The 24,163-nt window shown below is 35.2% G+C and overlaps 1 protein-coding gene and 1 pseudogene across 1 annotated transcript in view; both read right to left on the reverse strand.

Annotated features, from left to right (window-relative positions):
* Positions 1-24,163, reverse strand: part of PIK3CA (phosphatidylinositol-4,5-bisphosphate 3-kinase catalytic subunit alpha) — a 111,725-nt gene that overhangs the window by 40,253 nt on the left and 47,309 nt on the right. The window lies entirely within an intron of this gene.
* Positions 7,391-7,489, reverse strand: LOC114891416 (annotated as a pseudogene).

The raw sequence follows: 24,163 nt of genomic DNA on the forward strand, positions 1-24,163 counted from the left end.
TTTTGTTCTTAGAAGGCCTGAACCTGCATTTATGTCTTGGTAGGGGTTGGGTCTGTCTGCATTAGCAGTCCATGCGGGATGGATGATATTGCTCAGCAGGAGTAAACACACCTTTAAGGACAAAATATGCAGCAGAAATGAACAGTACAAAATAGTCTCAGACTCTCCACTGTCACTTGACTTTTAGGCTTCTTACTTCAATGGGCAATTCAGTATTTTGAACACTTAGTGTGCACTTTCAGCCCAAAAAGACAATGACATTTTGACAATTTGTTTTTAACTCCTAAATTGAAAGCCTTTCTCCATTTATATTAAAATGTTATTTCCAGATTTCATCATTTAAGGCAAGGGTTGTCAAACTATGGCCCACAGGCCAAATCCAACTCACCACCTGCTTTTGTAAATAAAGTTTAATTGGAACACAGCGAATAAACCGTGTTTACGTATTGTCAACGATGCTTTTGCACTACAACAGTAGAGTTGAGCAGGTGCTACAGAGACCATGTGGCCTGCAAAACCTAAAATATTTACTATCTGGCTTTTTACAGAAAAAGTTTGCTACCTCTGAAAAGGTATCAGAATTACTTGATAGCAACTGGAGAATTTTCTAAATGCACGATGGCTAATAAGTCATCCCAACCCTATCTTTACAACCACAACCCTATACTTTCAATCTAAGTACTTTGAAAACAAAAACAAAGACATTAATTTTAAGCCAGTGAAGTTAAAATCTTGAAATGCTAAAGTATCTCATAAGTCACTTAAATATTTTCAGTGTTAGGAGCTCACTAACTGATGTAGAAGTTTTTGTGAAGCACTTCTAAAGTTATTCCTAAAGGTTGTTATTCCTAAACTTCTTTATTCCAACAGTTCTGCCTTCTCTATCTCTTCACATATTGACAGAGATTAGAATTTTCCCTAGGTCTTTTAATCCCAATTCCTTTAACCATAATTCAGGTGAGACAGTTTGTTGTCATCTTCTTTGCTATCACTGGATGTGTTCTTTTGCTAATAATATTCATCTCAAAATGCAGCAACCAAAATCTAGTACAATACTCTAGAGTCAATATCACCAAGGCAGAGTACAGAAAACTATTAGTTGACTGTGGATTATGAGTCTCTATAAACACTGGCTAAGACAGCAGAGACCTTTTCTAACTTGATTACTTTAAAATATACATAAAGCATATCTTATATATTTTTAATTCAGATTTTAATTTCAGAAGTATATTATGTTTAAAACAGTTATTTGTTTCTAAAATATCAATATTACATCTGCAATAGAAAGTCATTAAAAATAAGAAAGCTATTTTTAAGTGTACACTTGCAAATTTAGGGGATATCTATACGGACTCGATTGCAGCTTAATCACCCCAAACAGCCACAATTTGCTAAAATAAGCACCTTGTATTTTCTAGATATATATGTCCCAAAATATAGAAGCTGCATAAATGTTGAATGACCAAAGGTTTTACAAACACCATTTTTTTATTTAACTGATACATTTAGCAAATGTTATCTGATTTCACTGACACATTTACAAATGTGTATCTATTTAGACATATGTTGACAAGATATTTTCTACCCTCATTCTCAGATAGGTCAACAGGAAAACATTAAAGTAGTTTTGTGGCTAACTCAGTTGCCACTGTTGCATCTCAGCTGCATCTATTTGCTCATTAACTAGAAAATAAACTTTTCTGTTTTTTTAAAAAATTACAAATGAACATTTAGTTTATTTAGAACAAGAGAACAAAAACTTGCCTCTACACTTACTACCGAAATAACATGATTTAAATCTCAGTAATTCCATGGTTTGATTAATCTCTTTAATATTTATTTCCAGAGTTAATTACTTCCTTTCTTAATGTTACCCAGCCTCTTATATATTTCTATAGCTGTACCTTAATACATTATTATTATATTATCTACATCCATGTTTGACTTCCTGATAGACTGTGAACTTTTCCAGGATAGGGTCTTTATTTGGGTCACTATAATCCTACAGCATAAATGAGTAAGTAGGAAAACTAATATGTTGAAATTATCCCAGGGAAAATGTAACAAGGCCCTGAACAAAAGAGTGGTAGCAACAGTAATAAGCAAGAAAAGAGATAGACAAAGATACCTTGTAAAGGAAAATCAAAAGCACTGAGAGATCAATTGGATTTAAGGGATAAGAAACCATTTTAAACAAATTTCACTGCAGTGGTTATGCATGGGAAGCAAGTGTCTTTCAGTACAATTATTCTGAGCCCCAGTTAGGGCCTCTAAAATTCTCTTCCTCTAAGAGTCACTGAGCTGTTGTTGGAGTGAGTCCAAACAGACAGCTGTAATATACAGGAGCTCTGGAAGGATGCGTATTATCCATTTCTTTCAAAGTGCTGTCCTTCACTAACCTTTACAAGCAGATCATGAGAAAACTAACTCATTCTTTTAGTGATTCAGACAGACCTTAACAACTTCGGGTTGGAAAATCAAGTTCTCATGACCAGGATATAGAAAATTTAAATTCCTTTAGAAGGTGATGCAATTCATTTTCACCATTAAATTTGTAGTGCTATAAAAAAGGTGTTATGAAAATACATTTCAGAGATTTAATTAATGCATTATATAACATAAGCGTTCCCTAACATGAGGTCCATAGATGGGCTTAGGAAGGGTCTTGCTAATGGATTTTTAAAATAATGACAATTAAGGTCTAGGTCAGCAATGTTTATACTGATGGGTTTTTTTAAAAAATAAATTTATTTATTTTTGGCTGCGTTGGGTTTTCGTTGCTGCACGCGGGCTTTCTCTAGTTGCAGAGAGCGGGGGTACTCTTTGTTGCGGTGCATGGGCTTCTCATTGCGGTGGCTTCTCTTGTTGCAGAGCATGGGCTTTAGGCATGCGGGCTTCAGTAGTTGTAGGACGCAGCCTCAGTAATTGTGGCTCTTGGGCTCAGTAGTTGTGGCATGAGGGCTCAGCAGTTGTGGCTCGCGGGCTTTAGAGTTCAGACTCAGTAGTTGTGGCGCACGGGCTTAGCTGATCCGCGGCATGTGGGATCTTCCCGGACCAGGGCTCAAACCCGTGTCCCCTGCATTGGCAGGTAGATTCTTAACCACTGCACCACCAGGGAAGTCTCTCTACTGACAGATTTTTGATTATCAATAAATGTGAACAAATGTGTAGCAAAATCAAATGTGGTAAACAGGGACTTCCTTAGTGGTCCAACAGTTAAGAATCCACCTTCCAATGCAGGGGACACGGGTTCAATCCCTGGTCGGGGAACTAAGATCTCACATGCCATGGGGCAACTAAGTCCGTGCTGCAACTACTGAGCCCGTGCACTCTAGAGCCTGCGCGCCACAACTAGAAGAGAAGCCTGAGCGCCGCAACGAAGAGCCCACGTGCTGCAACTAAGACCCGCCGCAGCCAAGTAAATAAATTAATAAAAAAACGCTTAACTAAAAAAAATGTGGTAAACAAACATAAGTCATTAATAAGGTGAAATACAGATTAATAAATATTTGATCTTAGATTATTAAATTATAATTTTAATTTTCATATTTTATATAGATACATAAAGAAAACATACCAAATCTCAAAATATAGTCACTAATTTCCCCAATTTGAGCTTATAAAAATTCAAATTTTACTGTGTGATAGGATAAATTAAAAGTTCTTAGAATTTAAGCTCAAAGGGGCCTAAATATTAATAGAGGTGAAAATTGGAAGGACAGGATTATGAAGTAAATATGGTTAACAATGTGGAAAACACAATAAGAGATATTTCATAGTAGCACACAATTTAATAGGACAAATGATTCCACACTGACATAGTTTTCCAGAAAATATTTTTCTCATCTTTGTGAGGGAGTCAAGACAGATTATCACAGCTTCATGTAAAACAGGCAGCAGGCAGTCAGAAGTAAACTGTAAATCAGGTAACTCTAGAATTCCCATTCACTTAATGAATAATACTTCAAATAAAAAATACATTAATAGTTTGCCTTGTTTTTCTATTTGTAGAAAAGAGTAGTAAATTCCAATTCTTTGATTCCTCTTTATTAATCAGGCCACCTTGTGACTAATAGCAAGCATTGGTAACACAGGTGGACACGGTTAAGGGTGCCTCCTTCTGCCCAAAGAAACGAACAAAGCTAACCATTCCATAAAGAGAATCTAACCAGGTGACTTAAGCTTTAACATCTTAACACCTGTAACAAATGAATAACCAAGGAACCTGAAAACGTTTTAGAAACCTCTACGTTTTTTCAATTATGGTATTATTCAGTATTTAGTAGCATATATGAAAACAGTCTTATTTTAATGGCAGAGCAGAAATGGTCTAACCTGAGGGTTTTGGTTTGGTTCAGATCACTGCTCGCTCCATCACCCTCAGCTCTGCTGACCCTATGAAGAACTCTGCAATTATTAAGATTTCCCCAGGAGAGGAAATTTCAGTCAGTTTCTTTATTTGCACAAAGTGAAAAAAAAAGTTACTACCTCATAGTGATGTTATAAGAATTAAATGAGATAATACATGTAAAAAAATCCTTAGTATAGTGCTTGGAGCATAAAAATTCAATAAAAGTTCCCTCTCTCTTATCTACTGGATCAATGCTATCTAGATCCATGTGTCCAGAAAGGGACACAACTTTATTGTTTCAGGCCTATTGTAAGGAGATGAAAGATATTTTTTTTAATGATTTAAAAAAAATTTTTGATGAATATTTTATTGATATATTTGATATCTGTACAGATGTCTCTGTCCCCATCTTTGTATTTGTCTCTGTATTCTTACTGAAACATGAAATTCCTAAAGGATGAGGCCTGTTTAACTCAGTCCGTACATTTTCAGCAGAGCATAAGCATCAAATGGTCATCTAACATATTTCAATAATGATAAAACAAAAGAGACACAAGACAAAAGCAGCTGGAAATACAAAAATTCTTATTTTAGAATTATGCTATACATAATTTGTAAAATCTACTTCTTTAAGTTTACACATGAGATTCTACTGGTTTTTCTCATTTAAAGAAAAAGGAGGAAAGTTGCAATGAATAATAGAAATAAAAATTCAAAGTCATGGTAACAAGTAATTTTGGCTCTTTGGACTGAAAAAAAATAATGACCAGTGAGGGAAAGCAAGAAGTAAAGGGGAATGAAATAGACCATACTACCGACTTTCTCTTCATGTTAAAATAAATGCCTTTTAATCATATCTGGATTGACTGGAAATAAGCAGTGATGTTCGATGATCTTTTGGGGCTAAAAACCAACAACATAGCTCATGTACATTTAGTAAGATACTATTTAGTTCACAGAAGCGATACTTAAAGGAAATTTGGTATAATGTAAAGGGTAATTTTTTAATGAGAAAAAAGATACTTTCCTTGAAAAATGGTTACAAAGTAGTATCTTTTATATACAGAGAGAAACAACTCTATATTTACGTTTAGCAGCTGTATTTACATTTAAGAGTCAAGAGTATACTTCAACACAACAGTGAAAACAGAAGCCTAATTATGCACCTGATTGCCTCCATGAAAATTTAACCAATGTGAGATCAATGAAGAGAACAGCCCAGTAAGGAAGCATGGCCTACTACAAAGAAATGCAAAATATGGAGCAGTTCTTGAAATGTTACTCCAATTTCCTGCTAAGCAAAAATTTTAGCTCCCATGGAAGATGAAGAGAAAAGGTCCTGAAATCTTAATCTCTTAGAAGTCAAAGTTTATAACCAAACTTATTACTGATGATAACCAAAAAATAGGCCTCACAGTCCTTTCTAATTCCCCTTTACAAATGAGACTCATGTCCCATATATTTCAGAAAGAAAGTCTATTTATTACTATTTATTACTTGGAGTTATATAGATGATGCTAACTACACACTGTTCCTTTCTTGATTGATGGGTTCATTTAAAAAAGTATGAAAGGGATCTACTTTCCAACTTAAAGTCAGTATCAAAATTAATTCTCCCTCTTTTTCTTTCAAAAGTCTGGGGCTTCACAAAACATAACTTCACTCTTTTTTACGCTAATGAAGCTAACACCTATCCGGGACTTGGATGTACTCCTTTGGAGAGACAAAAGAGTACATCATCCAGGGCCCATCTAGATAAATTCATTAAAGAGTTTAAGAATATCTTCAGTAAACATCTTAATTAAATTAAAACATCTAGAAAAAGGTAACACTAGCAATGTGTCTTCTAGCTCACTTGACTTGATTCTTTTAAAGACCTGTAATAAGCTGAAGGCAAGATGTTTCCGTAAGTCATCAGGAATGAGAACTTCTCTTCCTGAAGTTTACAAATGGCTTTTCCTCTTTTATTTTTGTTTCTTTCTGGTTTAGCATAATGCCCTCATAAGCCTTTCCATGGCTTTGAATATCTCAACAGTCATCTTTCAAGTTCTCCTGCTACTATGGGTGAGGGCAGATGAACTTTTGGAAAACATTTGCTTCACACTGTTCTTTGTCTTTTCTTCTCTTTATCAAGAATGAACAGCTACCTTATTTCCTTATGTCAGAGGATGAAGACATAATTTGGTCACTATTGGGACTTCTAGTCAATTACTATTACTTCTGGTGGTACCTCTCTAGTGTCTAGATGTATTGAAACTTGTCTGCACCCCACTGATTAACCTTATGGTCTTTCCTGACAATGATGAAAAGATGAGTCCTGCATAACAAGTCTTAAGCTATCATTATAAACAAAGTGAAACTTGTGTCAGCTACAGATTTCTCAGTAAAATGAGTTGCTCTATCCTCCTTGTACAGAACAAGTAGTTAGTATCCACAGAGAAAGGAAAAAAACACCCTAAATACCAAAACAGTAAATTTTCACTCTAGTTTGATCCAATAAAGTTGGAGCTAGCAACTCTGACTAGGGGTACTAGCAGACATAATATATTCACCTAATTGCATCCAGATATATTTCATAGAAAGTCTCTTTACTTTGGTAGTATTATTTTCATTTTTTACCAACTTAACATTCCAAATTTTATAGATTGTACTATCTGTCACAAGGCCAAACTTATCTAGGAGAGAGAATGAGGGGCCAATCATAAAGCTTCATTATGGTCTACAGTTTCCAATGGATTTCTCTACTTCCTGAGTTTTATGCAGTGTTATTAAACTTAAGCTATGGTGTCTGTAACTATTATTACATACTACCACACACAAATAATGAACAAAGCATATATTTATATATCATTGCTGTAACTGGCTGCTGCAAGGACAATATTTTCAAAATTGAATGACAAGGTCTGGAATGCGCTGCAATGATCATGGTGGTGATTCTGGGAATACTCACAGGCTAAGAAGAAAGTACAACTGGACTCCACCAATTTCCTTTATGGCAGGAAAACAGCCTGCTGGTGAGTCAAATAAAAACATTAACTTAAAAATATGGAGTACTTCTTGAATGTGTGTATCAGCCTTACACAGGGACCATGCTAGTCTTCTGCTGTCATTCTAATTTTAGTATGTTTTCTGTGGAAACAGGTACTATCCAATGAACTTTTACTAAAAATACTAGAAGGGCCTTACCTTTAGCTTCATTCATCCTAAGGCATAGTCCCCAGTGGCTGTATTACAAAATTAAGCATCAGTATAATACAGTGTCATGAAAATATATTTTAGTTTTTAATTTAGATTAGGCTGGGGAAATCTGGCCGAAGATGTACTGCATAACCTTGGTTATCATATCAATACATAGGTCCCTGACATTTTTGTCTAGTTATCTATCTGCCCTTGCTATTAACCTTTAGTCCCAATATCACAATCTCACACTTTTCCTTGAACTGGTTACCTTTCTTAGAGGCCATTATAGTAATCTCTTCAAGTATTCTTTCTTTTATGTCATATCTATTGATATATTACTGGCATTCTACGAATAGATACAAAGCATAGAATGTATAGGGCACTCACATTTTACTTCATTAAATTTCACTTAAGATGATCATATAATGTCTATTTTTAATCTGCTTATTTCACATGCCAAATTTATTGGCCAAAACAAGCAGTTCCTAGTTTTACTGAACTTAATCAAATAAACCTATAGAGAGCTACTTGAAAATATATTCCATTTTCTTCAAACTATACTCTAATAAATGTAAGATATTGTATTATTTGTTCAATGAGCGCCACCCAAGTCTATCTACAGGTAACAATGCAGTTCAAGAGGGATGCTACAACACCGGATGAAAGACATGAAATACAGTAGAAACTTGATTTTAAAATTTTGCTTTTTCAATGATAAAGACCAAACAGTAATATTATATTCTGATGTAACTCCTTGCCATCTGCTCCATTTTCTGGCAATAACAGAATACTTTAGTATTATACTAGTAATAGTGAAAAACTCCCCTGCAAGCAATTATTGACCAAATTTAATAGTGATTTATCATACTTCAGTATTTGATATCTGGTAAAAAGGGCTACTTCACTAAAGCAAAATTTGGAGTAATACAGGATAGCTGTCTGGCAAGCAAAGGAATGCAGATCTCCCAGAAGCGCAATCAGAGAGAGGGTAGCTTAACCGCAGGACAAACATCACCTAGTCAAGATGTGAAGAGAAGCAGTCCTACGAACGATAACAACAACAATGTATAGTCATGTAAGCATAGATATTTTTTTAAAAACTCAATTTTTTAGCCAACACAATATGGGTAAGATACTTTAGAATCCATTTAATGATGGAAGAGAAATATTAGTAGATGGGTTGCACTTTGCCTTTTCAAACACTTACTATTCATGTATACTTGATATAGTACAATGTACCAAGTATCTGGGAAATCATGGTTACTATACCTTAACATGAGAGCAATGAGAATGACAAACTGAAATGGGTGTAACTGTGTATAAACAGCAAAATAAGTGATCAGTAAGTAGAATATTTCCATTTTATCCACTGCTGCTTAATATGTCATCAGTTGATCACCTAAGGCATAAAGTTAAACAATAAATTACCTTATAATTCAATAAGTTAAAGTGCTTCTTTAATATGTATCAACTGACAAAAACTTTAAAACTGGTTACTGAATGTAAGTCATTAAATTATTATCCCAACAGCTGCTTCACACATTATGATTCATTAGTTAATTTTGCTGAAATTAAAATAAATGCACAGAGGGAGCCATAAGAAAGTTTGAAAAACGGAACTTAAAGAGCTAAAATTCTAAACCTTCACTAGGGAGTAGTATCTCAAGAAAGAGAATGATTGCAAAGATTAAAGTGAAGAGATACGGGACAGTTCCTAGGTTGAAGAGAGACACTGTGGGGGACATTAACAGAGACTTTTGTGTATGTGCTCAATAATGGTTATTACAGGAATGGACACATTGGAGAATCCTGATGTGGTGAAAATTCAGCATGAGAGCTTTTATTACGGCACATAAAGAGCACGTTTAAACCTCTATTTCTTAAATTGCAAGATTAAGGTTAAACTAAAACTGGAACATAAACTTTTAACTTATCTAGTCAATACTAATAATCTCTATTATTTGATAGTTGCTTTATGGTCTATGTGATTATAATTTGATACTCTCATACCAATTTTCAGTGATATAAGAAAAGAATGCACAGAAGAAAATAAAGTATCTCCACTGTCACTACTGGAAGTCAGAAATTTACCTTCTGTCACAAAGTCTTTAAAACAATGAAGTTTTTTTTTTTAAAAAGATAAAAGTATGTTCTATTTTTATAGCATAATCAACAAAATCATGATAACTAGCTTATTAGTTTTTATCTTTAATCGACTTTTACATCTCTAGGAATCAGCTAATTAAAGCCTGTGCTTGGTTCCTTTGTTACAAGTGGCCTTACAATACTAGTGTTCTTACTCATCACTAGTCTACTCACAATAGTATCATTAACACTAAGATCCAAATAACAGTGCTGTATTTATGACTGCACTTTAGTTTCCACAAAAGCAAAACTCTGAGAAGAGCATGAGTCATTATCCCCAGGGTAAAAAAAAATGTTTCTTTGGTCAGAATATGAAACTTATTACTGAAACTAGTAATTTAGCCTAGAAATTCATTTTCTGAATAAAAGGAACAGAATGTTTCTTTTCTCTATTAGAACACTCCAAAACTAGCACAGCTGTCCATCTGTCTGCTTTTACTACTCTCCATATCTGCTGTGTGGTGACAGAAAAACAACCTTTACTCTAGCTATTTTCAATACTGTTCTTTTGTTCTTCTGTCCTGTCAGGATGTCATTTTCCCAGGACAAAATACAGACACATACACACGTGTTCACTCACACATTCTCTACTTTTCTCTCGCTATTTGAGCATCTATTACAAAGTCACTACAATACAGTATACATAGAGAACATTCTAAAAGTGGATATTTCTACAATGGTAAATGTCAAAAAGTTCTCAGGTTCATATGTTATATCTCATGTTAAAATACCTTCAAAATTAAAAAATTTAAATTACAAAGGTAAGGAACTATTAATATTATAAATGATTTAAAGTTTTTCCCCAAAGTTTCCTCAATAAAAAGTCAAAATAATCTTTCTGTGGTATTTTTCTGGACTCCTTTAATTGTTTCTTTTGTTGGTACCTCTTACTCTGCTTATTACTCAAATGTGGGGATTTTTCATGACATCACCACTCTCTCAATCTCCAAGGTTAGAACCTTTGGAATTCTCAACTCCTCTTGCATGACGTCACTTCCATCCACTGAACTGCCCTCAAATTCATCTTTTTTTTTTTTTGGCCATCTTCTCTATCACTATTAGGCCTTAAAGAGTTCTCACATGGAACAATGACTTGTTTATAATTCAACGAGCATTCATTAAGCAATTGCTTTCTATAAGATGAAATGAAAAGGATTTCTGACAGGTACAGAGGGCACAGCAGGTTAAGTGGGCAGTATAAACTAAGGCAAAAAGCCCTGAAAACATACACTATTTAACTTTTCCCCTTCCCAATTCATTATCCACAGTGTCACTAGAAGTGGCTACCTAAAACACACATCTAATTATACCATTACTCAATTAAAATAATATGATGAATCTCTAGTATCTACAAAACATAGCTCAAACTCAAAGCCTCATGAACCATTACAACAATGGTCTGCCTTTACTCTCCCCCTCCTGACCCACACTCCAAACTCTAATCCTATTGGATCAATCTTTTCTCTTCAGTCTTCTTTGCATTTGTAAATAGGGTCCATGATCTTTCTTCAATCTCCATTCCTATTCATTGCCATTTCAATCATTCTTTAAATTCAACCCAAATGCCTTCCCTCTAGTCCCTCACAGTCTCATTAAACTTGACTTTCAATTCCAGATGAACTTTAAAATCATTCTGTTAAGTTCAAAAACAGCTCAAAGCAAAACCTGGTCATATTTTGATTAAGAACACCTGATTTATGCTGAGATAGAACTGACATGTTTACAAAATAATCTTCCTATTCAAGTATGTATTTCCACATCTATTTTTCAATGTTCCTCAGTAGTTATTTTTAAATTGAATTATAATTAACATACGATGAACTGCTTATATCGTAAATGTTGTTTGATGATTTTTAATAGCTTTTTACACCTGTGTAACCACCACACAAGATACAGAACATTTCTATTACCCCAGAATGTCCCCTCATGCTCTTTTCCAGTTAACTTCTCTCTATGCCCCAATCACATTTTGATTTCTGTAATTATAGATTAGTATTTCTGGCTCTTGACTTCATGTAAATCAAATCACACAGTATATACTCTTTTGTATTTGGCTTCTTTTCCTTCATTATTTTTGAGATTTATCCATGTTGTTAATGTATCACTAATCAGTTCCTTTAAATCACCAAGTAGCATTCCAAAATATACTACAACTTGTTTATCTATTCTCCAGTTGTTGGAGCTATTCCCAGTTTTGGCTATGGACGTTCTTACATCAGTTTTTATTGTTTTTGTTTTAGTGGACATATACTTTTATTTCTCTTGGTGAATACTTAGGAGTGAAATGCTGGGTTCTACAGAGTATAGACTGACTGCTTATCCTTAAAAAGTTCTGCTTGCAAAGTTAGCTCTTGGTTAGTGTCTGGGAATTTGGATGTTGGATACTGGGAGGATTTCCACCCCCTAACTGATAAGAGTGGCTCACTGTACCTGAACTGTTCATTGGAAACAATATGGTTTACGTCTAATGCCTGCTTTCCTTCTGAAATTTGGGTATGTGCTGGGCAGAGGGATCAGCCTCTAAAGCTATACTTGTGCAGCACTGAATCTCTAACAAGCTTTCCTGATTGGCTACATTTCACATGTTGTCACAACTCCTTGCTGGAGAAATTAAATGTACCTTGCGTGACTATACTGGGAGAGGACCCTTGGAAGCTTGCACCTGGTCTCCCCTGGGTTTCTCCCAACGAACCTTTTCCGTTTGCTGATTGAGCTTTGTATCCTTTGCTGTAATAAATCACAGCAATGAGTATGACTACATGCTGAGTCCTGTGAGTCCTCCTAGCAAACCATCAAACCTGGTTTTAGTAAACTCCTGACACATAAGGTAAATGTTATGTTTAACTTTATAAGAAACTGTCTACCAGTTCTCCAAAGTGGTTGATCATTTTGTATTCCCACCAGCAATAAAAGAGAGTTCCAGCTGCCCCACATCCTCATAACTATTTAGTGGTATCAGTTTTTAATTTTAGCTATTCTACTGGGTAGGTAGTGATAGCTCTACAAATTAAAACACTATTGTTTTAATTTGCATTTACTAATGACTAATGATGTTGAAAATCTTTTCATGTGTTGTTAGCCATTTGTATATCTTCTGTGAAATGTCTATTTGTGTCTTTTACCCATTTTTATTTAGTAGTTGATTTTTTTTTTTTTTTTTTGTGGTATGCGGGCCTCTCACTGTTGTGGCCTCTCCTGTTGCGGAGCACAGGCTCTGGACGCATAGGCTCAGCGGCCATGGCTCACGGGCCTAGCCGCTCCGTGGCATGTGGGATCTTCCCAGACCGGGCACGAACCTGTGTCCCCTGCATCGGCAGGTGGACTCTCAACCACTGTGCCACCAGGGAGGCCCCATGTAGTTGATTTTTTTAAATGTTGATTTCAGGTTCTTTATATATTCTGGAAATAAGTTTTTTTGTCACTTGTAAGTACTAAGAATATTTTTTTCAATTCTGTGGCATGTCTACTCATCCTCCTGTTGTCTTTTGATGAGCAAAAAATGTTAACTTTGATAGTCCTATTTATCTAATTTTCTTTTATGATTAGTGCTTTTTGTATCCTGTCCAAGAAATTTCTGCCTTCTCAGTAGAATTTTAAAAGATTTCTTTATGTAAGTTCTGTTATGGCTTATTAACAGGTAACTGTTACAGATAACAGATAACTGTTTGCAGATAAGTGATCTTTTTGTTAATTTTGTGAATGGGTTCTTCTTTTCCATTATATAATTGGTTATTGTTCATATAAAGGAAAACTATGGTTTATTTATATATTAATGCTACAATACTGAAAAGTCAGACAGAAAAAGATAGAGAAATATGACTAAAAAGTCAAAGATTTTTTGGCAAAAGTACCATAAACCAAATTGTAAGACCATTGGCAAACTGGGAAGATATATTTGCGACATATATGACAAAGGGCTAATTTTTTTTTTTTTTTTGTAATTTACAAATAGCTCAGACAGGGGAATAAAAAATGGTAAGTCAAGTAAGGAATATTAAATTTAACTGTCTATAGATAATAAGCAAGCCAATTCTCACAGAACCTCAGAAAGGTTCAGGACCAGGGAGGGGAGGAGTCAAGATGGCAGTGTGGAAAGACGCAGAGCTCACATCTCCCGACAACTAGGGCACCTGCTGGATGCTGGTGGGGGACCCCGACGCCCGAGGAGATAGGAAGAACCCCCAAGCAAACCACCCCATGCGGCTTGTGGGATTTTGGTTCACAAGCCAGTGGTCAGGCCGAAGCTCCTGCAGTGGGAGCTCTGAGTCTGAATCTCTGGACTAACAGAGAACCTCAGACCCCAGGGAATAGCCATTGGAGTGAGGTCTCCCGGAGGTCCTCATCTCAGTACCAAGACCCAGCTCTACCCAACAGCCTACAAACTGCAGTGTTGGAAGCCTCAGGCCAAACAACCAGTAAGAAAGGAACACAATCGCACTCGTTAAAAAAAGGGAAAAAAAAAAATGAGATGGCAAAAAAATATGTCACAGATGAAGGAGCAGGGTAAAAACCTACAAGACCAAATAAATGAAGAAGAAATAGGCAATCTACCTGAAAAAGAATTCAGAGTAATGAGAGTAAAGATGATCCAGAATCTCGGAAATAGAATGGAGGCACGGATTGAGAAAAAACAAAAAATGTTTAACAAAGATCTAGAAGAACTAAAGAACAAAGAGACAGAGATGAACAGTACAATAACTGAAATGAAAACTACACTAGAAGGAATCAGTAACATAATTAATGAGGCAGAAGAACGAATAAGTGAGCTGGAAGACAAAATGGTGGAAATAACTGTAAAAGAGCAGAATAAAGAAAAAAGAATGAAAAGAATTGAAGACAATCTCAGAGACCTATGGGACAACACTAAACGCACCAACATTCGAATTATAGGGGTCCCGGAAGCAGAAGAGAAAAAGAAGGGGTCTGAGAAAATATTTGAAGAGATTACAGTGGAAAACTTTTCTAACACAGGAAAGGAAAAGAGTCATCCAAGTCCAGGAAGCATAGAGCGTCCCATACAGGATAAACCCTAGGAGAAACACACAAAGACACATATTAACCAAACTAACAAAAATTAAATTCCAAGAAAAAATATTAAAAGCAGCAAGGGAAAAGCAAAAAATAACATACAAAGGAATCCCCATAAGGTTATCAACTGATTTTTCAGCAGAAACTCTGCAGGCCAGAAGGGAGTGGCAGGATATACTTAAAGTGATGAAAGAGAAAAACCTACAACCAAGATTACTCTACCTAGCAAGGAGCTCATTCAGATTCGAAGGAGAAATCAAAAGCTTTTCAGACAAACAAAAGTGAAGAGAATTCAGCACCACCAAATCAGCTTTACAACAAATGCTAAAGAAACTTCTCTAGGTGAGAAACACAAGAGAAGAAAAAGACCCACAAAAACAAAACAAAAACAATTAAGAAAATGGTAATAGGAACATACATGTCGATAATAACCTTGAATGTAAATGGATTAAATGCCACAACCAAAAGACACAGACTGTGGGAATGGATACAAAAACAAGACCCATACATATGCTGTCTACAAGAGACCCATTTTAGACCCAGGGACACATACAGACTGAAATGAAGGGATGGAAAAAGATATTCCATGCAAATGGAAATCAAAAGAGAGCTAGAGTAGCAATAGTCATATCAGATAAAATAGACTTTCAAATAAAGATTGTTACAAAAGATAAGGAAGGACACTACATAATGATCAAGGCATCAATACAAGAAGAAGATATAACAATTACAAATGTTTATGCACCCAACATAGGAGCACCTCAATACATAAGGCAAATGCTAACAAACATGAAAGGGGAGATCGACAGTAACACAATCATAGTAGGGGACTTTAACACCCCACTTACACCAATGGACAGATCATCCAAACAGAAAATAAATAAGGAAACACAAGCTTTAAATGACACAATAGACCAGATAGATTTAATTGATATTTATAGAACATTCCACCTGAAAGTGGCAGGATACACTTTCTTCTCAAGTGCACACGGAACATTCTCCAGGATAGATCACATGTTGGGTCACAAATCAAGCCTTGGAAAATTTAAGAAAATTGGAATTGTATCAAGCATCTTTTCTGACCACAACGTTATGAGACTGGAAATCAATTACAGGAAAAAAACCTGTAAAAAACACAAATACATGGAGGCTAAACAGTGTGCTACTAAATAATCAAGAGATCACTGAAGAAATCAAAGAAATTAAAAAATACATAGAAAAAAATGACAATGAAAACACAACGACCCAAAACATATGTGATGCAGCAAAAGCAGTTCTAAGAGGGAAGTTTACAGCAATCAATCTCACCTCAAGAAACAAGAAAAACCTCAAATAAACAATCTAACCCTACACCTAAAGCAACTAGAGAAAGAAGAAGAAAACCCAAAGTCAGTAGAAGGAAAAATATCATAAAGATCAGAGCAGAAATAAATGCAATAGTAATGAAGAAACAATAGCAAAGGTCAATAAAACTAAAAGCTGGTTTTTTGAGAAGATAAACAAAACTGGTAAACCCTTATCCAGACTCATCAAGAAAAAAAGGGAGAGGACGCAAATCAATAAAATTAGAAATAAAAAAGGAGGAATCACAATTGACACTGCAGAAATACAAAGGATTATAAGAAACTACCACAAACAACTATATGCCAATAAAATGGACAACCACAAAGAAAAGGACAAATCTTGGAAAGTTACAATTTTCCAAGATTGAACCAGAAAGAAGTAGAAAATATAAACAGACCTATCACAAGTAATGAAATTGAAACTGTAATTTAAAATCTTCCCAACAAACAGAAGTCCAGGACCAGATGGCTTCACAGGCAAATTCTACCAACCATTCTGAGAAGAGCTAACACCCATCCTTCTCAAACTCTTCCAAAAAATTGCAGAGGAAGGAACACTCCCAAATTCATTCTATGAACCAGCATCACCCTGATACCAAAACCAGAAAAAAATATCACAAAAAAGAAAATTATAGACCAATATCACTGATGAACATAGATGCAAAATTCCTAAACAAAATACTAGCAAACAGAATCCAACAGCATATTAAAAGGATCATATAGCATGATCAAGTGGGATTTCTCCCAGGGGTGCAAGGATTCTTCATGATAAGCAAATCAATGTGATACACTACACCAACAAATTAAGGAATAGAAACCATATATGATTATCTCAATAGACACAGAAAAAGCTTTTGACAAAATTCAACACCAATTTCTGATAAAAACTCTCCAGAAATTGTGCATAGAGAGAACCTACCTCAACATAATAAAGGCCATATATGACAAACCCACAGCAAACATCATACTCAATGGTGAAAAACTGAAAGCATTTCCACTAAAATCAGGAACAAGACAAGTATGTCCACTCTCGCCACTCTTATTCAACATATTTCTGGGAAATATTAGCCATGGCAATCAGAGAAAATAAATAAATAAAAGGAATACAAATTGGAAAAGAAGAAGTAAAACTGTCCTGTTTGCAGATGACATGATACTATACATAGAAATTCCTAAAGATGCCACCAGAAAACTACTAGACCTAATCAATGAATTTGGTAAGGTTGCAAGATTCAAAATTAATGCCACGAATCTCTGGCGTTCCTATACACTAACAACAAAAGATCAGAAATGGAAATTAAGGAAACAATCCCATTTACCATCACAACAAAAAGAATAAAATAACTAGGAATAAACCTACCTAAGGAGGCGAAAGACTTGTACTCAGAAAACTATAAAACACTGATGAAAGTAAGCAAAGATGATATAAACAGGTGGAGAAATATACCATGTTACTGGATTGGAAGAATCAATACTGTGAAAATGACTATACTACCCAAAGCAATCTACAGATTCAATACAATCCCTATCAAGCTACCAATGACATTCTTCACAGAATTAGAACAAAATATTTTACAATTCATATGGAAACACAAAAGACCCCGAATAGCCAAAGCAATCTTGAGAAAGAAAAACAGAGCTGGAGGAATCAGGCTCCCCAACTTCAAACTATACTACAAAGCTACAGTAATCAAGACAGTATGGTACTGGCACAAAAACAGAAATACAGATCAATGGTACAGGATAGAAAACCCAGAGATAAACCCACACACATATGGTGATGTAATTTATGACAAAAGAGGCAAGGACATACAATGGAGAAAAGACAGCCTCTTCAATAAGTCGTGCTGGGAAAACTGGACAGCTACATGTAAAAGAATGAAATTAGAAGACTCTCTAACACCATACACAAAAATAAACTCAAAATGGATTAAAGACCTAAATGTAAGACCAGATACTGTAAAACTCTTAGAGGAAAAACACTCTTTGACATAAACCACAGCAAGATCTTTTTTGACCCACCTCCTAGAGTACTGGAAATAAAACAAAAAGAAACAAATGGGACCTAATTAAACTTCAAAGCTTTGGCACAGCAAAGGAAACCATAAACAAGACGAAAAGACAACCCTCAGAATGGGAGAAAATATTTGCAAATGAAACAATGGACAAAGGATTGATCTCCAAAATATACAAACAGCTCATGGAGCTCAATATAAAAAAAACAAACAATTCAATTAAGAAATGGGCAGAAGACCTAAATAGACATTTCACCGAGGAAGCCATACAGATGGCCAAGAGGCACATGAAAAGATGCTCAACATCACTAATTATTAGAGAACTGCAAATCAAAACTACAATAAGTTATCACCTCACACTGGTCAGAATGGCCATTATCAAAATATCTACAAACAATAAATGCTGGAAAGCATGTGGGGAAAAGGGAACCCTCGTGCACTGCTGATGGGAATGTAAGTTGATACAGCCACTAAGGAGAACAGTGTGGAGGTTCCTTAAAAAACTAAAAATAGAACTACCATACGACCCAGCAATCCCACTCCTGGGCATATATCCTGAGAAAACCATAATTCAAAAGGAGTCATGTACCACAATGTTCACTGCAGCTCTATTTACAATAGCCAGGACATGGAAGCAACCTAAGTGTCCATCGACAGAGGAATGGATAAAGAAGATGTGGCACATATATACAATGGAATATTACTCAGCCATGAAAAGAAACAAAACTGAGTTATTTGTAGTGAGGTGGATGGACCTAGAGACTGTCACACAGAGTGAAGTAAGTCAGAAAGAGGAAAACAAGTAATGTACGCTAACACATATATATGGAATTAAAAAAAGAAAAAGGTACTGATGAACCTAGTGGCAGGGCAGGAATAAAGACGTAGACATAGATAATGGACTTGAGGACACGGGGTGGGAGGGGGAAGCTGGAGTGAAGTGAGAGTAGCATTGACATATATACACTACTGAATGTAAAACAGTTAGCTAGTGCGAAGCAGCAGCATAGCACAGAGAGATCAGCTTGGTGCTTTGTGATGACCTAGAAGGATGGGATAAGGAGGGTGGGAGGGAGGCTCAAGAGGGAGGGGATATGTGCATATATGTATGAATATGGCTGATTCACTTTGTTGTACAATGGAAACTAACACAGTACTGTGAAGCAATTATACTCCAATAAAGATCTATTAAAAAAAGAAAGAAAGAAAGGTTCAGGACAAGGAAATACCTGGAACTATTAGAACTTCAGGTCTCCAACTCCTCTTAGTGTAGTCAATGGCTTCCCAATCCTTCGGAAATCAGAAGGCATAGTTTCTGGAAAAACTAAACCCCAAAGTCTTTGGACTTAAATAGACACAGAAATAGCTAAGGGTAAAGTTGTGACTAAAACCAGAGGATTATTTGAAAGTCTAATGAGATTCAAAGCCCCTTTCTTCAGTAAATCTCTAGAACATATAAGTAGCCCCACATAAGAGATGGTAGATTTTTCTCCAGAAAAGAAGCCAAAACTGACTAACATAGAGTAAGATCATGACATTTAAGGATTTCCTACAGCACAGTCCACTAACAGACAAGAGCTCTGCCCTCAAACTCAGAGCTTTTTATCAGCTTTTAATACTTTTTAAATATGAATGACAGCCAAGGATCTTTATGCTTTTGAGGAAGCCTCCAATATTAAAGACAGAGACCAAAACAAAACAGGAGTGCTGAGAAACAAAGAGAATGATGGGACAGAAGAAAATGTCAAAGAAACTAATTAAAATATTCTCAGATAAGAGAAGATATTGCATCATTAACCAGAAGAAGAACCAGTAAGAAAAAAAGAATCAGAGAATAAGAGCTGAAAAAAAAATTCAATAAAAGTTTAAAGTCAAGGCAATTTTCCAGAGGGCAGAATAAAAAGAAAGAGATGAGTAATAGGGGGGAAAGGTAAAAAACTAGAAAGAGCAATTCAGGAAGTCTAATATCTGACTTGTAGGAATTCCAGAAACAACAATGAAAACAGAAGAGAGAAAATATCAAAAAAGAAAGGCAAGAAAATGTCCAAGAACTGAGAGATGTAAGTCTGCAGAAAGCAAGGACCTACTGAGTGCATAGCACAATAAAGGAAGAGACCCACACCAAGATACAGTGCCATAAAATTTCAGAACACCAGGCCTGAAGGGAAGATAATAATAACTTCTAAAGACACCCACCCACCCCCCAACCCCCCACACAAGCCAAATAAAAGATCAGGGGCCAGAATGGCACTAGATCATGCAATAGCAAAACGGGAAGCCAGAATATATTACAGCAGCAATACTTTAAACATTCTGAGTAAAAATGATTTTCAATCTAGAATTCTACACTCACCAAAAGTATCCACATAACTACAGGAGTAGACTATGACATATTCAGGTATGTAAAATCTCAAACAATTTACCTCTCAGTTATCCCTTTTCAGGAAGCCACTAGAGGGTATGGTCCTGTAAATGAGAGGGTACACCATGAAGGTATGGGACATGGGAAATCAAGCCTCCAACACAGGAAGCAGGGGTAGGGAATTTTCAGGATAAGAGCAAAGAGAAGTCATAAGACAACAGCTGTGAAACAGACCTAGAGGGCAGTGAAGATTAAATCAGAAAAATTGAAGGCTCTAGGAAGGTATCTTAGGAAAATAACCAAACTAATTATCCTACAGGTGAAAGTTATTATTACAAAGATGGTTTGAAGCCTCTGGGAAGACAGACTCAGATGCAACCTTAACTAAGCAAAATTTTAAACTGACGTAATTATTTAATTGAAACAGCAACAACAACAAAAGTTGTACAAGAAAAGACATAACCATATGCGCTGTTTGCTTCACTGTTGAACAATACTTTTATGGTCATAATAATGAAAGCACTAAGTATGGTTAACCAGTAATAGTTAAATACATCAGGATGACAAGATAAGGTGAAGGAAGGCATTGAGAGTTAAAATCATGTTATAAGAGGAAATCAATGTATGTTAAACATTGGTGGACCAAGAGACAGGAGTATACATACCCCATTATTATAAGGTGGTAAATAGAAAAAGTAGATAAAATAGTTGAAAATGGTTTTTCTGAAGAATGACATGGGACAAGACAGGTTAGGGGGACAGGACAGGAGAAACGAGGGGTAGTAAACTGCTGTTTTTATTAACTTTTCATAGTATTTTAAAAATACATGATTGTACTATTTTTATTTCAGCTTTATTTGAGGTATAACTTAAAATTCAATTCGAGGAGTCTTGGCAAATGTACACAGTTGCGAAAACTACCACCACAATCAAGTTAAAAACACTTCAATTACTCATCACGAAAAGTTTTCTTACTTTACAGTCCATCTCCACTCCTACCCCAGGTCCTCGGTAACTACTAACCTGGCTTCTGTCACAATAGCTTTGCTTATTCTAGAGATTTATATAAATGGAAGCATACAGTATGGAATCTTTTGTGTCTAGCTTCTTTCGCTTAGCATGATTATTTTTTTATCATTTATGTTTAGGTCTAGGATCCATTTCAAATAAATTTTGGGGTTTAGTGTGAAGATAGTGTTAAGAATTCAAAAAATTCCTCCATATGGATATCTAGTCATCCTAGCACCGTTTTTTGAAAAGATTATTCCTTCCTCCTTGAATTACCTTGGTGTCTTTGTAAAAAATCAACTACATTAAGCATGGTTCTATTTCTAGACTCTCATTTTCTCCCCATCCATCTATATGTCAATCCTTATGCCGATACTGTACTATACTGACTACTGTAGCTTTACAGCAAGTCCAAAAAGTCAGGTACTGTTAAGTCCTCAGATTTCATACTTAAAAAAAATTTTTTTTGGCTGCTTTATGTCCTTGCACTTCCATATAAATTTTGGAACCAGTTTTCAATTTCTATGAAAGACTGACAAGATTTTGATTCAAACTGCATTGACTCTATAGATCAATTTCATAAGAACTTCCATCCTAACAATATTCAGTCTTCCAATTCAAGAACATGATGTAACTCTCAATTAATTTAGATCTTCTTTAATTTCTGTCAGCAAAAATTTGTAGTGCACAGGCTTTGCATATCTTGTTAAATTTATTTCTAAGTAATTACATAATGCTAATGTGGTTTTATTTTTTAATTTCACTTTTGGATTGTTCGTTACTAGTATATAGGAATATAATTAATCCTTGTTAATTATCTTGTATCCTACAGCCTTGCTAAATTGATGCATTAGTTCTATAATTTTTTTAATGCAGATCCCTTAGAACTTTCTACACACGTGCCAGCTGTGAATAAAACAGTTTTACTTCTTCCTTTCTATTCTGTATTGTCCTTTCGTTTCTTTTTCTTATTGCATCAGCTAGGACCTCTAGCATAATGTTGAATAAAAGTGGTGAGAGCAACATCCTTGCCTTGTTCTTGATCTTAATTGGAAAAACAAAATCATTCATCATGAGGTATGATTTTAGTTGTGTTTTCATAGATATTCTTTATCAAGTTGAAAAAGTTGCCTTCATCCCAGTTTGCTGACTTTATTATGTGTTTATGTTGAATTTTATCAAATACTTTTTCTGCATCCACTGAGATGATCATACAATTTTTCAACTTTATCTTATTAGCATTATGTATTACACTGAATTGATTTTTGGAAGTTAAACCAGTCTTTCATTGTTGGGATAAATCGCACATGGCCATGATGTATTATCCTTTTCATATATTGCTAGATTTAATATGCTAATATTTTGTTAAGGATTTCTGTGTCTATGTTCATGAGGAATATTCACTGCTAGTTTTCTTTTCTTGTGATGTCTTTCTTTGGCTTTGGTATCCAGGTAATACTGGCCTCATAAAATGAGTTGTGATGTTCTCCTTACGCCTGTATTTTCTGAAAATTTGGGGAGGAATTATATTTTTTCTTTCTTCAGTGTTTGACAGAATTACCAATTACGCCACTGGCCTGAATTTTTTTGTTGTTGGAAGGTTTTAATTACTAACTGAATTTCCTTATTCTATATAGGTCTATTTAAATTTTCTATTTCTTCTTGAGTCAGTTTTTGGTCATTTATATTTTTCAGGGAATTTGTCCATTTCACCTAAGTTGTCAAACTGGTTGGTGTAAAGTTGTTCATAATATTCTTTTATTATCTTGTTAAGTATCTATGTATCTGTAATAACAACTTTTATTCCTAATATTGTTAATTTACATCTTTTTTATTAATTATTCTAGTTAAAGGTTTATCAATTATACTGAACTTTCTAAGAATGAGATTTTCATCTCATTGGTTTTCTCTGTTTTCCACTTACCTGAGTTCTGCTCTGATCTTTATTATTTCCTTTCGTCTATTTACTTTGGGCTTAACTTACTATTTCTTTTCTAGCTTTTTTTTTTTTTTTTTTTTGGCGTACTCGGGCCTCTCACTGCTGTGGCCCCTTCCGCCATGGAGCAACAGGCTCCAGACGCACAGGCCCAGCAGCCATGGCCCACGGGCGCAGCCGCTCCACAGCACGCAGGATCCTCCCGGACCGGGGCACGAACCCGTGTCCCCCGCATCGGCAGGTGGACCCCCAACCACTGCGCCACCAGGGAAGCCCTCTTTTCTAGCTTTTTAAGGCAAGAGCTTAGATAACTGATTTTACACCTTTCTTCTTTTCTAGTATATAAGCATTTAAAGGTATAAGTTAATTTCTTAGCACTGCTTTAGCTACATACCAAATATTTTGATATGCTGTATTTTTATTTTCATTCAGTTTAAAATATTTTCTTCATTCAGTTAAAAATATTTTCTAACTTCTCCTATGAATTCTTCTTTCACCCATAGCTTACTTAGAAACACATGATTCAATTTCCCCATATTTGGGAATTTTCCTCATTTCTTTATTGACTTTTAGTTTAATTCCTTTAATTTAATTCATACTGCATAATTTCAACACACTGTAATTTCAATCCTTTCATATTTACCAACAAATTTTATGTTTGTAGGCCATTATATGGCTCATCCTGATGAATGTTTCAAATGCACTTTGAATGTGTTGTTGGCTGTGGTATTCTGTAGATGTCAGTTAGGTAAAATTGGTTGATTGCCTTATTCAAGTCTTCTATATATCCTGTTT

Source organism: Monodon monoceros, unplaced genomic scaffold (assembly GCF_005190385.1).
Source record: "Monodon monoceros isolate NGI ecotype Baffin Bay Population unplaced genomic scaffold, NGI_Narwhal_1 Super_Scaffold_11, whole genome shotgun sequence".
In the NCBI taxonomy this organism is placed as follows: domain Eukaryota; kingdom Metazoa; phylum Chordata; class Mammalia; order Artiodactyla; family Monodontidae; genus Monodon; species Monodon monoceros.